Here is a 15,591-nt window from a genome sequence, read left to right on the forward strand (position 1 = left end):
TTAAATGGACACCCTAGCTGCACGGTAACTGTTCTTTCGGGAACAGATACTACCGTCGTATATAGTGGTGGTGGTGGTGGTGGTTAGTGTTTAACGTCCCGTCGACAACGAGGTCATTAGAGACGGAGCGCAAGCTCGGGTTAGGGAAGGATTGGGAAGGAAGTCGGCCGTGCCCTTTCAAAGGAACCATCCCGGCATTTGCCTGAAGCGATTTAGGGAAATTACGGAAAACCTAAATCAGGATGGCCGGAGACGGGATTGAACCGTCGTCCTGCCGTCATATATACACTCCTGGAAATGGAAAAAAGAACACATTGACACCGGTGTGTCAGACCCACCATACTTGCTCCGGACACTGCGAGAGGGCTGTACAAGCAATGATCACACGCACGGCACAGCGGACACACCAGGAACCGCGGTGTCGGCCGTCGAATGGCGTTAGCTGCGCAGCATTTGCGCACCGCCGCCGTCAGTGTCAGCCAGTTTGCCGTGGCATACGGAGCTCCATCGCAGTCTTTAACACTGGTAGCATGCCGAGACAGCGTGGACGTGAACCGTATGTGCAGTAGACGGACTTTGAGCGAGCGCGTATAGTGGGCATGCGGGAGGCCGGGTGGACGTACCGCCGAATTGCTCAACACGTGGGGCGTGAGGTCTCCACAGTACATCGATGTTGTCGCCAGCGGTCGGCGGAAGGTGCGCGTGCCCGTCGACCTGGGACCGGACCGCAGCGACGCACGGATGCACGCCAAGACCGTAGGATCCTACGCAGTGCCGTAGGGGACCGCACCGCCACATCCCAGCAAATTAGGGACACTGTTGCTCCTGGGGTATCGGCGAGGACCATTCGCAACCGTCTCCATGAAGCTGGGCTACGGTCCCGCACACCGTTAGGCCGTCTTCCGCTCACGCCCCAACATCGTGCAGCCCGCCTCCAGTGGTGTCGCGACAGGCGTGAATGGAGGGACGAATGGAGACGTGTCGTCTTCAGCGATAAGAGTCGCTTCTGCCTTGGTGCCAATGATGGTCGTATGCGTGTTTGGCGCCGTGCAGGTGAGCGCCACAATCAGGACTGCATACGACCGAGGCACACAGGGCCAACACCTGGCATCATGGTGTGGGGAGCGATCTCCTACACTGGCCGTACACCACTGGTGATCGTCGAGGGGACACTGAATAGTGCACGGTACATCCAAACCGTCATCGAACCCATCGTTCTACCATTCCTAGACCGGCAAGGGAACTTGCTGTTCCAACAGGACAATGCACGTCCGCATGTATCCCGTGCCACCCAACGTGCTCTAGAAGGTGTAAGTCAACTACCCTGGCCAGCAAGATCTCTGGATCTGTCCCCCATTGAGCATGTTTGGGACTGGATGAAGCGTCGTCTCACGCGGTCTGCACGTCCAGCGCGAACGCTGGTCCAACTGAGGCGCCAGGTGGAAATGGCATGGCAAGCCGTTCCACAGGACTACATCCAGCATCTCTACGATCGTCTCCATGGGAGAATAGCAGCCTGCATTGCTGCGAAAGGTGGATATACACTGTACTAGTGCCGACATTGTGCATGCTCTGTTGCCTGTGTCTATGTGCCTGTGGTTCTGTCAGTGTGATCATGTGATGTATCTGACCCCAGGAATGTGTCAATAAAGTTTCCCCTTCCTGGGACAATGAATTCACGGTGTTCTTATTTCAATTTCCAGGAGTGTAGTTAAAATATGGCTTCCCGGCCATTGATCTTCTTGTGCGAAAGCACACGCTATGCCTGAACTCGTACGGGACTTGGTAGATTAATCTGCCACGAGTAATGAGTATGATGGGCAAACATCTATTAGGCGCACTACGAATGTAGTGGTGTGGACATGTTGGGAATGTGGATCTCACGGGGAGAGTGCCACGGATAAGTCCCTGCAGACGCACTATCCTCTGTGCCCGCGGTGGCTCAGATGGATAGAGCGTCTGCCATGTAAGCAGGAGATCCCGGGTTCGAGTCCCGGTCGGGGCACACATTTTCAACATGTCCCCAATGAAGTACATCAACGTCCGTTTGCAGCTAGGGTGTCCATTCAATTATCATTTCATGTCCAATAAGTAGTACAACATATTTTTTCTCTACCGGTTTCGGTTGAAAAGTACTTAATTTGCTGTGGGCGCTCGTAGAATATTCCCGCTTCATCCCTATAGTTGCATGAAGTTCCGATGAGTGGAACGGGACATTGGCTTTCGAAGTGGCGTCTGTAACGGAAGGTCCGCTCCAAACAGAGAGCTCTCAGTGAGTTTCTTTTTGGGAAAACCAGAGCACCAGAGACATTCAGAGGCGCTTTCAGAACGTCTACGGAAACCTCACACTGAACAAAAGCACGGTGAGCCGTTGGGCGAGGCGCCTGTCATCAAAACGAGGTGGCACAAACCTGTACAATCTACCGCATACCGCCCAGCCGCACACAGCTCTAACTCCTGCAGCGTTGCAGCGTGCGGACACTCTCTTTCGAGGTGATCGACGGATCACAGCTACCTCACTGTTGAACTGGGAGGCTCTGTCGGTAGTGCTGACATACTCGTCCACCAGCTGGGGTAGGGCGAGTGCTCGCTGGTTTCTTCGCCGCCTGACAGAATACCACAAGGAGCAACGAAGGACCACCTGTGCGGAATTACTTGAGCGGTACGAGGCTGATGGTGAGAACTTTTTGTGTAACATAGTGACGGGCGATGGAATATGTGTTCATCACTTATAACCGGAAACGAAAGTGAAATGCCCCGCTTAACCTGCAGGACAGGACAGATAGAATAAATTGTGGAAGGGGGCCAAAATAAGGGGCTGTCAGTTACACTCCAACGTACAACTTTATTATTTGATCAAACATTAGAAGAGCCCAAAAATTTTTTTAATCATAGGCTTTAATCTTTGGGACTTAATTACCGGCTGAGAGCCACTTTAATTTAAAAACGGCTGAAGGCCAATAACTTAAAATGCAAGCATAATCAGAAATTTAAAAGCCAAACCTTATCTTAAAATAGTTCTTTAGTTAGGCTGAAGTAAACAAGTAAAATTCAAATAGGCTGAAGGCCAAACACTTAAAACTCCAAAACATTAATTTTTTTTAAATACCAAAGTCCTTACTTGAAACAGTTCTTTAATTTAGACTGAAGGCCTTAAGAACAAACAACTGAAACTCAAACCGGCTGAAGGCTGAAGACTTAAAAAGTTCAATAGGTTAAAGTAAACAAGTTAAATTCAAATCAGATAAAGGCCGAAGACATACAAATTCAAAATTTTTTTTAAATCCGAAAGGGCTTACGTGAAACAGTACTTTAAACTAGTCTGAGGGCCTTAAGAGTAAAACAACTCTAATTTAAAACACCAAACCGGCTATTTTTTTAAAATACCAAAGTCCTTACTTGAAACAGTTCTTTAATTTAGACTGAAGGCCTTAACAACAAACAACTGAAACTCAAACCGGCTGAAGGCTGAAGACTTAAAAATTCAATAGGTTAAAGTAAACAAGTTAAATTCAAATCAGATAAAGGCCGAAGACATACAAATTCAAAATTTTTTTTAAATGCGAAAGGGCTTACAAGAAACAGTACTTTAAACTAGTCTGAGGGCCTTAAGAGTAAAACAAGTCTAATTTAAAACACCAAACCGGATAGAAGCCACACAAGTACCAACAAGAAGATCAAATTAAAAAAACATAAGGCAGTTCACAGAAGGGAGCCCAGATGTTCGACGGTCGGCCTGTAATTCTCTTAGGCGAGACAGGCAGTCGAGCCAACCATTCACGGTCCGACGACAACCCAACCGACCGTGGACCCACCGACAAGATAACTTCCACTTCAGCCGACCAGCGCACAACAGGGAGTTCAACGGAACAACGTAGAAGATATTGGCGCCCACAACCAATCTTACACGGAGCTGTCAAAATACACACCATACTGGACAGCAACAACACGATGAGGAAACTACACTGCCTGAAATTTACGTTACTGGAACGTTAACTGCCACAGGGCAGAAGATTCCCCTGGTGCACTTCAGTTCAAATAACCAAATACAGTGAAACTCCACCAGAGGATTGCTAGAATTTTCCAACTTGAAAACCACATGGATGCTCGCGGGAATATCCTAACAGCCGACAACGTGCTCCAAAATGTGAACAGTTTTGACTTGCTGGTAGGTTAAATCAAAAGTCAACTTTCGTGTCCGGGGTCGGTGAGCCACGGACCTCGTAGCAATGGGAACAGTGCTACTCTCTCCGACACCGCGTAGAGACCGCCAGCGCGCCCCGGCCAAACTACACCCCGCCGAGAATTCCTCGCTGCTCCACGCGAACCGACCGACTCCTCAGAGCCAGTACGCCGACAACATTTAAAATAACTTGCCAATCAAAATCACACAAGCTACGCACAGTTTCACGAACATTTGCACGAAGAACCAGACAATGCTAATGGCAGTGACTGTACAATAACAGGGACGAATTACGAGTCGCCACACACAGCCAACCCATAAGCGATCGCGGGCCAAATACACACCGTCTGGCAAGAGGACCAATCGAAGTCGTCCCCACTCCAGTCGTGTGTGTCGGCAACCGTCGAGCGAGTCATGGCGGTCCGGACCTCACTGCTGCTGCGCCCCGACTGAACTAGGGCCGCGTGCCAACTCAAACATCTACATCTACATCTACATCTACATTTATACTCCGCAAGCCACCCAACGGTGTGTGGCGGAGGGCACTTTACGTGCCACTGTCATTACCTCCCTTTCCTGTTCAGTCGCGTATGGTTCGCGGGAAGAACGACTGTCTGAAAGCCTCCGTGCGCGCTCTAATCTCTCTAATTTTACATTCGTGATCTCCTCGGGAGGTATAAGTAGGGGGAAGCAATATATTCGATACCTCATCCAGAAACGCACCCTCTCGAAACCTGCACAGCAAGCTACACCGCGATGCAGAGCGCCTCTCTTGCAGAGTCTGCCAAACATCTCCGTAACGCTATCACGCTTACCAAATAACCCTGTGACGAAACTCGCCGCTCTTCTTTGGATCTTCTCTATCTCTTCCGTCAGACCGATCTGGTACGGATCCCACACTGATGAGCAATACTCAAGTATAGGTCGAACGAGTGTTTTGTAAGCCACCTCCTTTGTTGATGGACTACATTTTCTAAGCACTCTCCCAATGAATCTCAAACTGGTACCCGCCTTACCAACAATTAATTTTATATGATCATTCCACTTCAAATCGTTCCGCACGCATACTCCCAGATATTTTACAGAAGTAACTGCTACCAGTGTTTGTTCCGCTATCATATAATCATACAATAAAGGATCCTTCTTTCTATGTATTCGCAATACATTACATTTGTCTATGTTAAGGGACAGTTGCCACTCCCTGCACCAAGTGCCTATCCGCTGCAGATCTTCCTGCATTTCGCTACAATTTTCTAATGCTGCAACTTCTCTGTATACTACAGCATCATCCGCGAAAAGCCGCATGGAACTTCCGACACTATCTACTAGGTCATTTATATATATTGTGAAAAGCAATGGTCCCATAACACTCCCCTGTGGCACGCCAGAGGTTACTTTAACGTCTGTAGACATCTCTCCATTGATAACAACATGCTGTGTTCTGTTTGCTAAAAACTCTTCAATCCAGCCATACAGCTGGTCTGATATTCCGTAGGCTCTTACTTTGTTTATCAGGCGACAGTGTGGAACTGTATCGAACGCCTTCCGGAAGTCAAGAAAAATAGCATCTACCTGGGAGCCTGTATCTAATATTTTCTGGGTCTCATGAACAAATAAAGCGAGTTGGGTCTCACACGATCGCTGTTTCCGGAATCCGTGTTGATTCCTACATAGTAGATTCTGGGTTTCCAAAAACGACATGATACTCGAGCAAAAAACATGTTCTAAAATTCTACAAGAGATCGACTTCAGAGATAGAGGTCTATAGTTTTGCGCATCTGCTCGACGACCCTTCTTGAAGACTGGGACTATCTGTGCTCTTTTCCAATCATTTGGAACCCTCCGTTCCTCTAGAGACTTGCGGTACACGGCTGTTAAAGGGGGGCAAGTTCTTTTGCGTACTCTGTGTAGAATCGAATTGGTATCCCGTCAGGTCCAGTGGACTTTCCTCTATTGAGTGATTCCAGTTGCTTTTCTATTCCTTGGACACTTATTTCGATCTCAGCCAATTATACTGTCAGGTCCGAACTAACTGCTGGTGCGTTCCAACTGACTGGTCGACACACGACGACCGGGAAGTAATAGCAGTCTAGGAAAGAAAATACGGCGCTGCTGCTGCCGCTCACGGTCAGGCAAAGCAGCAACCCAGTGACACAAGTAATTGAAACTAACATAACGAGGTGGCAGTTCTGCAAAAACAGGATGTTAAATAAGAGATGGCACGATCATGAGCCACACACAGCTCAGAAATGGCATACCATGGACTGGCGCTACACTACCTCTTCTCTGAAAAAAAAAAAAGTTTTAAGCTGCACCCTCAGCTGGTAAAGTAATCGCGACGGTCTTACTGGACTCTGAAGGGGTTATTTCATTTTATGTCCTCTCTCATGGTGCAACGATCAGCTCTGAAGAGTATAGTGCTATGAAACAAACGACTTCAGCATGTCCGTCGCCACAAAAAATGCAAACAAACATCCTTCTCCAGCTCAAGGACTCACGTAAGTCTGCGCATCCAAGAGGACCTCACAAAACTTCATTGGACCTTCTCCCTCATCCACCCTAAAGTCCGTATCTCGCGCCCTCCGACTTCTATCTGTTTGACCCAATGAAGGATAAACTCCGCAAGAAGCCATGCATGGGTAATGGGGAGTTTATTGATGCGATGCAGAAAGACGTTGGCTCTGATGTCGACCGGTAGAGTGGCACCATGTGGGCATACCGAACTTGCCAGTGATGTGGCGTAAGTCCATAGCATTAAACGAGGATGATGTAGAAAAATAGGTTTTTGTAGCCAAAAGAGTGGGGAATAATATTGTGTATGGGTATCCTGAATAAAACCAACCTGCTGTCAGGAAGAAAGTGTAGCATTACTCACTAAATGATTCTCGTGCAACAGAAATAGAAAAGGACTAAAAACACTCTGGCTCTGCACTTTTCATTGTTCTCTTCACCCTGCTGGTTTCTCTACATATGGTACATTATCCGTCCTTCCGGTAGTGTACATTTATTTGAGGATTTACGGACTTGCCCCAAATTTACATTGTGGAATGTTTTTTCTGACTCAACAAACTGTAGAAATATTATATCGATTTTTCTTAAATTAGTGTATCTTATATCATCTAATTCATCACGTACTCTCTACCCGGCACTTAAATGTGATTTGTAGAGTATCCCTGTAGATGTAGGTGTGACTTGGTATGTAATAAAGTGCAGTTGAACAACATAAAGTTCGTTACCTTCTTCCTTGTTTCGTAATGACAACTTGGTAATTTATTTTTAAGGGACTTTGCAACCAGACAAGAATTAATTACGTCAATATCGCCACTACTTTTGATATCCATATTTCTGGCCGCAGCAGATTGACAACTATTTTCACATGTGACAATACTACCCAGATACTTCAGTCATAATCTGTATACACTAGTTACATTCATACTATACATCAGGAAAAATGGTACAAAATATGTCAATAAAATATGCATACACCTTGCAGTCACATGGTAGAAGTGTAATTTATTGAAGTATATTATATCATATTTCATTGTGTTTAGTGGTCATATTACTAGTGTTTATACACTACGATGAGACTATCTGAAAATCGTTGTTAATATTCGGAAACAGGTAACGTAAGAGTTTGCAGTAATTAGTAAAGATATTGACCTGTTATTATCTGAACACTAAAAGGTTGCTTACTTCCATCTGACCACACGTGGATCGAAACGTGAGTGTCTGCTGGCGTATGAAACTTTCCCAACAACTTAAGCGGATTCATCTAACTGACGTATTCGACAACCGCCGATATAGCAACAAATGCACCGAGGTAGCTCTGTGCAAGGAAATTTAAAACTTAGGGATGCGGGGCCGCCGGCCGCGGTGGTCTAGCGGTTCTGGCGCTGCAGTCCGGAACCGCGGGACTGCTATGGTCGCAGGTTCGAATCCTGCCTCGGGCATGGGTGTGTGTGATGTCCTTAGGTTAGTCAGGTTTAAGTAGTTCTAAGTTCTAGGGGACTTATGACCTAAGTTGTTGAGTCCCATAGTGCTCAGAGCCATTTGAACCATTTTCTTATGCGGGGCCAAAAACGATAATATGGCCAATGCAGGAAAAAAAATGCGTCCTGAACAACTCCCATCACTCAACCATAGAAAACCAGCAGGACCGAGCGGGGTGACGCAGTGGTTACCACACTGGACTGGCATTCGGGAAGACGACGGTTCAAAGCCCCATCCGGCCATCCTGATTTAGACTTTCCATGATTTCCCTGAATCACTTGAGGCAGATGCCGGGGTAGTTCCTTTGAAAGGGCACGGCCGATTTCCTTCTCCATCCTTCTCTAATCCGACGGCACAGATGACCTCGCTGTTTGGTCCCCTCCCCCAAATCCATCAACCAAGAAACTAGCGTCAGGAGCTAACAGTAGTGAATATTAACAACCAGCGGGTGTGCAAATTTCAGTAACTCATTTCCTCTGTCATTTGACCAAGGAAGAAAACGATTCCTAGCAGAATTTAAGCAGAAACCTCAGTGTCCTACCACAATAAACTGATGTGCAAAAGAGATAAAATATTCAACAAACAGCCCTGAAAAGCGAATAATTCAATACAGTAACATATCCCAGAACTGAAACCAACACGAGACAATGTGATACCTGCTACCTAAGATGTAGGGATTGTGGAAAAAATCTACATTGAGATGACTGTGAGGACATTTGACACAAGAGGTAAAGAGCACATCAGAGCGTGGAAATACAATATAAGACGCTCAAGGTTTGAGGAGAACCTTCAACAGGAATATCATAAACCGTACACAATAGAAAAAGGTAGGAGCATCATAAATATCAGCAGACACCTCGTCCCTTTTCAAGAAAACTCAGGCCTACACAGTGTGTTAACACACAATAAGCAGTCACCCAATAACCAAATAAATATTGCAAATCATACACTATATAAAATCATTTTAAAAAATTACGTACCGGAAAAAAAAAGAAAAGCATTTTGTTTCCCATCCCTCTTTCGCTCTGACTCTGCCCTCCCTCCCTACTTCCCTCTCATCTTTCATTTCTCTTCTTCCTCCTCACCCCTTTTCCTCCATTTCATTACCAACTTACTCTCCGTTCCCCTACTTATCATTTACTGTACACTCACCTTTCTCCCCAACCCACCTCTGTCATTGCGAGATCTTCAACTCTGGCACTACTATTTCATTTCTCTTACACATTACATAAATGCATACTAATATAACTCAGCGACGTAACACACATTCGACGCGTCGCAGAGGAAGAGAACAGTTTCAGATCAAAGGAAAACTAACGTTTAGGTTGGTAACCATATTCACACAAAAGCGCACAGGCCTCTTTAATCAGAAACATGCATCCGCGCTAAGCACCCGCGCGGTTTAAGGCGTCATGTCACGGACTGCGCGGCCCCTCCCGTCGGAGATTCGAGTCCTCCCTCGGGCATAGGTGGGTGTGTTGTTCTTAGCATAAGTTAGTTTAAGTTAGGGACTGATGACCTAAGCAGTTTGGTCCCTTAGGAATTCACACGCATTTGAACATTTTCAGAAACATGCAAACAAACAGTAGTCGTGCCACATCCACATCAAGACGTGCATAGTTCTCCAAAGCAGCGTCAGGTTATGGGCGAAACAACATTGCCAAACGAGATAATGCCTCAAAAACGTGCAAGCAGGCGGGTTTCCTGGTGTGGGCGAAAATCGCTCAGAAATACCGTAAGAAAAGTCAACATCTTTTATGACGAACTGTTTTCCGATCTAGAAAACAACACAAATATTTCATTACGGACCACTAACGATGTTTTATTTCCATAAAACTAACTTCCTCCAGCCGCGCGGTATTATCCGAAGTTTCCAACCGATTTCTCATACAAAAAACGGCTGTTGACCGGCGTTGCTTGGTGAAACGTTGTTGTGATGCCTCGTGCAAGGAGGAGAAATGCGTACCATCACCTTTCCGACTTTGATAAAGGTCGGATTGTAGCCTATCGCGATTGCGGTTTATCGTATCGCGACATTGCTGCTCGCGTTGGTCGATATCCAGTGACTGTTAGCAGAATATGGAATCGGTGGGTTCAGGAGGGTAATACGGAACGACGTGCTGGATCCCAACGACCTCGTATCACTAGGACTCGAGATGACAGGCATCTTATCCGCATGGCTGTAACGGATCGTGCAGCCACGTCTCGATCCCTGAGTCAACAGATGTGGACGTTTGCAAGACAACAACCGTCGTGGGTGCACGAATGGGAAAACCTCATTTTTTCGGATGAATCCAGGTTCTGTTTACAGCATCATGATGGTCGCATCCGTGTTTGGCGACATCGCGGTGAACGCACATTGGAAGCGTGTATTCGTCATCGCCATTACCCGTAGTGATGGTATGGAGTGCCATCGGTTACACGTCTCGGTCACCTCTTGTTCGCATTGAAGGCACTTTGAACAGTGGACGTTACATTTCAGATGTGTTACGACCCGTGGCTCTACCCTTCATTCGATCCCTGCGAAACCCTACATTTCAGCAAGATAATGCACGACCGCATGTTGCAGGTACTGTACGGGCCTTTTTGGATACAGAAAATGTTCGACTGCTGTCCTGGCCAGCACATTCTCCAGATCTCTCACCAACTGAATATGATGGCCGAGCAACTGGCTCGTCACAATACGCCAGTCACTACTCTTGATGAACTGTGGTATCGTGTTGAAGCTGCATGGGCAGCTGTACCTGTACACGCCATCCAAGCTCTGTTTGACTCAATGCCCAGGCGTATCGAAGCCTTTATTACGACCAGAGGTGGTTGTTGTGGGTACTAATTTCTCAGGATCTATGCACTCAAATTGGCCGCGCGGAGGATCGAGTTTTCCCTCGGGCATGGGTGTGTGTGTGTTTGTCCTTAGGATAATTTAGGTTAAGTAATGTGTAAGCTTAGGGACTGATGACCTTAGCAGTTAAGTGCCATTAAGATTTCACACACATTTGAACATTTTTGAACTTCCTCCTGACCAATGCGTCAGGGAAGGGCGTTTCCATGCGCTTCCATGTGCTTGCAGCACATGGCTGTGCACAGGGAGTTAAAAAGAACGGATTACAGTGGTTGATAGCTTCTCAAAAGCCATATGTTTCTGTAGTGAACGCTAAGTGACGCTTGTGGTAGTGTAGAGAGGGACGCCACTGAACAGCGGGTGACTGGGAAATGGGCTATTTGGAGTGATCAATCACGCTGCACCCTGTGGCAGTCCGATGGAAGATTGTTTGATGATTACCTGGGGAACCATCGCTGCCGTCATGTGTAGTGCGAACAGTGAGTATGGAAGAGCTGGTGCCCTGGCACAGCGGGTGTTTTCTGTGGTTAGCTGGTTAGCGTGTGTACCCTTACTGCAGTATACAAAGCCCTAAATGTGGAAGGATATGCACACACTGCACGGAATTATCTCCTGCATACAGTAGGAACAGTTCGTAGACGATTGTTCATATCAGCATGACAATGCACCCTGTCATAAAGCAGCATCTGTGAGGCAATTGTGTTTATGGGTAATGGCATTCCTGGAAAGGACTGGACTGCCCAGAGTCCCAACCTGAAGCCAATGGATCAGTTAGAATGTAGACATCACGCGAGACCCTAGTGTCCAACATCACTATCTGCTCTGTTTTGCCGGCCGCAGTGGTCTAGCGGTTCTGGCGCTGCAGTCCGGAACCGCGGGACTGCTACGGTCGCAGGTTCGAATCCTGCCTCGGGCATGGGTGTGTGTGATGTCCTTAGGTTAATTACGTTTAAGTAGTTCTAAGTTCTAGGGGACTTATGACCTAAGATGTTGAGTCCCATAGTGCTCAGAGCAATTTGAACCATTTTTTGCTCTGTTTTCGCTTCTTCAGGAATAGTGGGCTGCCATTCCTCCTTAGACATCTGCTTGGAAGTGTCTCCAGCAGGGTTTAATTGGATCACACCCTGACTATCAAACCTGTGGTGTGCGTACTGTAAGACCTTCGGTACACATACCATCAGATTATTTGACCTGTCGCTCTAATGAAGTAGGCGAGTGTCAGCAATATGTCTCGTGGTCCTATCTTGGTGTATTTATCTTCTGCCATTAGGTCAGATGATAGAAATGCCACTTGCACACTTAGAGTAGCAGATTGACGGTGACCAACTTTAAACAGAAGTTGATTAATTTTCACACACATTTATTAAAATAATAACAAGCATAAAAATAACTGTACTTGGTTCTGGATGCTATTTACAATTGACAATCTGTAGTTCCTTTGGTCTTGGTACGTTAATCTTATTCTCACATATCTCTGATACTTGACAAAGTGTCTATTCATTTATCTTCATGGCTATGTGCAGGAATATGATAATCTTATTGGGTGCAGACTGAAACTTGACTATGGACTGGTGCAGACTAATGCAGACTAAGGCAGACTGACTAATCGGAAATCTGTACACTCGTTATAATACCTCGAGCGTTCAGGTATCACTGCGCGAGTGTGATCCGCGAGGAGGAAAGGTTCTACGTTAGCAGTAATCTCATTGGCTGCGTGACATATTAATACGCGGATCGGCGTAAGCAGAATTTGGTCCGTCTCTAAGGCAGCGCCATCTCGTAGTGCGGAGATGGACGAGCGCTGCGCCTGCGCTGTTGTGCTTAGCGGGGCGCGCTCTAGTGGGAAAGTTGTGTACGTGCTGACTACGCGGAACTATGTACACAACAAAACCCATGTTAATTTAGGCAAGTATTTGACCAATTTCTGAAAAAACTATTTGATGCAGGACCTTAATATTTTTACTGTATGTTACATGATGATAATAGAGTCAACTGTAGTAAAATCTACTTTATCCATTTTATAGTTTTTAAAAATACTTTTTTTAATTTGTTAACAAAAAATATTAAGTTTTTTCTGCAGAAAATATTTTTTGTGAACTTCCTAATGGGGTAAGATTAATGAATGTAGTTCCAGAGGTGGCTTTTTATGTTATACAGATTCTCTGAAAATTTCATTCATTTATCTATGATAGTTTCTGATATATTGGGGCATATGTACTGAGCATTTTAGTTTGCGGGAAATTGACGGAAAAAACTTTTGAAATTTGTTTCTTACAGTTAATTAAAACTGTCCTGCTGCGTATGGTGGCCCTTGTTTGGCCTCTAGCAGGTCTTCCAGCTTCTTTTTCACCTTTCTGGAAGTTTGTCTTCCTTTCTTGGCCATATTAGATGCAGACCTGTCTGCATCGGCTATCCTCATTTTATCGCAATGTTGCAGCCCAGTGATCATATTTTCGCCAGGATTAGTTCCCAGCTTTTTCAGTACCCAACATTTTCCAATATTACCACAATTGAATGTAATTACAGCATCATGAACTCCTAGTTTTATTGTATGCATGCCTGCAAATACAGTTTTAGGAAGGCGGTTCCATATTATGCTGTTGAAACATTCATTTGGGTTCTGTGTCCGCCCATACAAACATTTCCTTAGAAGGCCAGGTTGAGCCAAGTCTCTGAAAATAGGTTTAATTGCTGTAATAACAGCAGCAGGAAGAGAATGCTGGTGAGAATAAGATTCTCCAGTTGCCTGAGCCCTATTGTATTTGCACCACGAATTTTCTCCTGATGGACACAATCCATGGTATGGCTTATCATCAGTAGAGGCCTTATGGAAGAATATGGCCCAAACATCTGTCTTCATTGCCTCCACATTTTCTTTATTTCTCCAGATTGCCTGCCCATAGTATACCTTCAAGTTACTATTTCAGTTTTAGTTAACAGACCCTGTCCGGTCAACAATTTTCCATCTTCTAATTTTTTTCCTCTCATATCAGCAGATAGTGTTCTCAGCCTTGTTCCCAAATGTTTTTGATTATGGCCTACACATTTTATTTTGCTAATAATGGCATCTCCATATGGCGAATTCACCACATTGTTGTGTGCCTTACTGTCACCATTGCCCAAATATTTGGTGTACCGCACACCTCTTGTTTCTACGGAGCGATGAAATATTTGTTGTACTCCATGAACTTCCATACCACCACTTGTTCCTCTAAAATTAGCCACACGGTTGTGTTCTCTATGTTCATTGACTTTACAACATTTGCAATATTTAGACATTATCTCCACATCTAACACTTTACCGGTGTTTAAACTCATGTCAGTCACTACTCCATTCAGAGAAGTATGTCCTCTTTTCTGCCAACTTCCATTAAGTGCAACTGCAATATCCGAACATCCATCATTTTCTTCCACTGCTAACGTGCAATGCAGGGGATATAAAGATCTAAAATATATGCAGAAAAGTGGCTGACAGAAAAGTGGGTGTGGCACATAAACACACGTGATGGGAAAATGCTCTTTAAATGCTAGAAATTTTTTTTTGCAGCAAAATCCTTTTCAGAGGTACATAAGTAAAACTTCAATCTATCGGAATATGATGAAAACCGAAAATCGATTTTTTTCGACCTGAACCACAATGTGGTCCCCTTAAGCCACAACCCATATTAATGCTCGGTAGTAGAAATCCAAATTCCTTTAATGAGGCAGTATAGACAACGAACTTTTGTGGCTTGGAGCCGGCCACTGTGGCCGAGCGGCCCTAGACGCTTCGTCCTCAGCTCGTGGTCGTGCGGTAGCGTTCTCGCTTCCCACGCCCGGGTTCTCGGGTTCGATTCTCGGCGGGGTCAGGGATTTTCTCTGCCTCGTCATGACTGGGTGTTGTGTGATATCCTTAGGTTAGTTAGGTTTAAGTAGTTCTAAGTTCTAGGGGACTGATGACCATAGATGTTGTCCCATACTGCTCAGAGCCATTTGAACCATTCTAGACGCTTCAGTCCAGAACCACGCGGCTGCTAGCGTCGCAGGTTCGAATCCTGCCTCGCGCATGGATGTGTGTGATGTCCTTAGGTTAGTTAGGTATAATTAGTTCTAAGTCTAGGGGACTGATGACCTCAGAGGTTAAGTCCCATAGTTGTTAGAGCCATTTGTGGCTTGAGGATGATAGTATCTCCACCTGTCAAAATATCAGCGGTTGCCGAAGACGTCACCCAGCTACATTCCTTTAAGGGGCTCCGGAACGCCCTATACTTGCAATGTTAAAATAACGCTTATAAATTAAATCTTTCCTCACAAAGTATTTGAGGTAGGAAGTTGAACTTTTTACAGATTATTTATTGGAATATGGGCTACAACTTAACACAGGGATTTTACAAAATTTTAGGTCAGTTATTAAAGATGATTTTTTTTCAATTGTAATGAAAATTCACAACATTTTTTTGCAATTTTTTATTTATATATTCAAAAATATACAGTTTTTTGGAAAAAGGCTGTGTTAAATTATGCCAAACGTACTGTGTAACATTTACTGAAAGTTTGAAACAAATATGTTTGGAAGATCCTTAGAAAACATGTAATT

At 45.2% G+C, this 15,591-nt stretch overlaps 1 protein-coding gene and 1 non-coding gene across 2 annotated transcripts in view; both read left to right on the plus strand.

The window, feature by feature from the left end:
- LOC124553397 (high affinity cGMP-specific 3',5'-cyclic phosphodiesterase 9A) overlaps window positions 1-15,591 on the plus strand; it is a 223,355-nt gene that overhangs the window by 72,651 nt on the left and 135,113 nt on the right. The window lies entirely within an intron of this gene.
- On the plus strand, window positions 1,931-2,005 carry Trnat-ugu. Its single transcript has one exon. It is a non-coding gene; the product is annotated as a tRNA-Thr (tRNA).

This window comes from Schistocerca americana, chromosome 11 (genome assembly GCF_021461395.2).
Source record: "Schistocerca americana isolate TAMUIC-IGC-003095 chromosome 11, iqSchAmer2.1, whole genome shotgun sequence".
In the NCBI taxonomy this organism is placed as follows: Eukaryota; Metazoa; Arthropoda; class Insecta; order Orthoptera; family Acrididae; genus Schistocerca; species Schistocerca americana.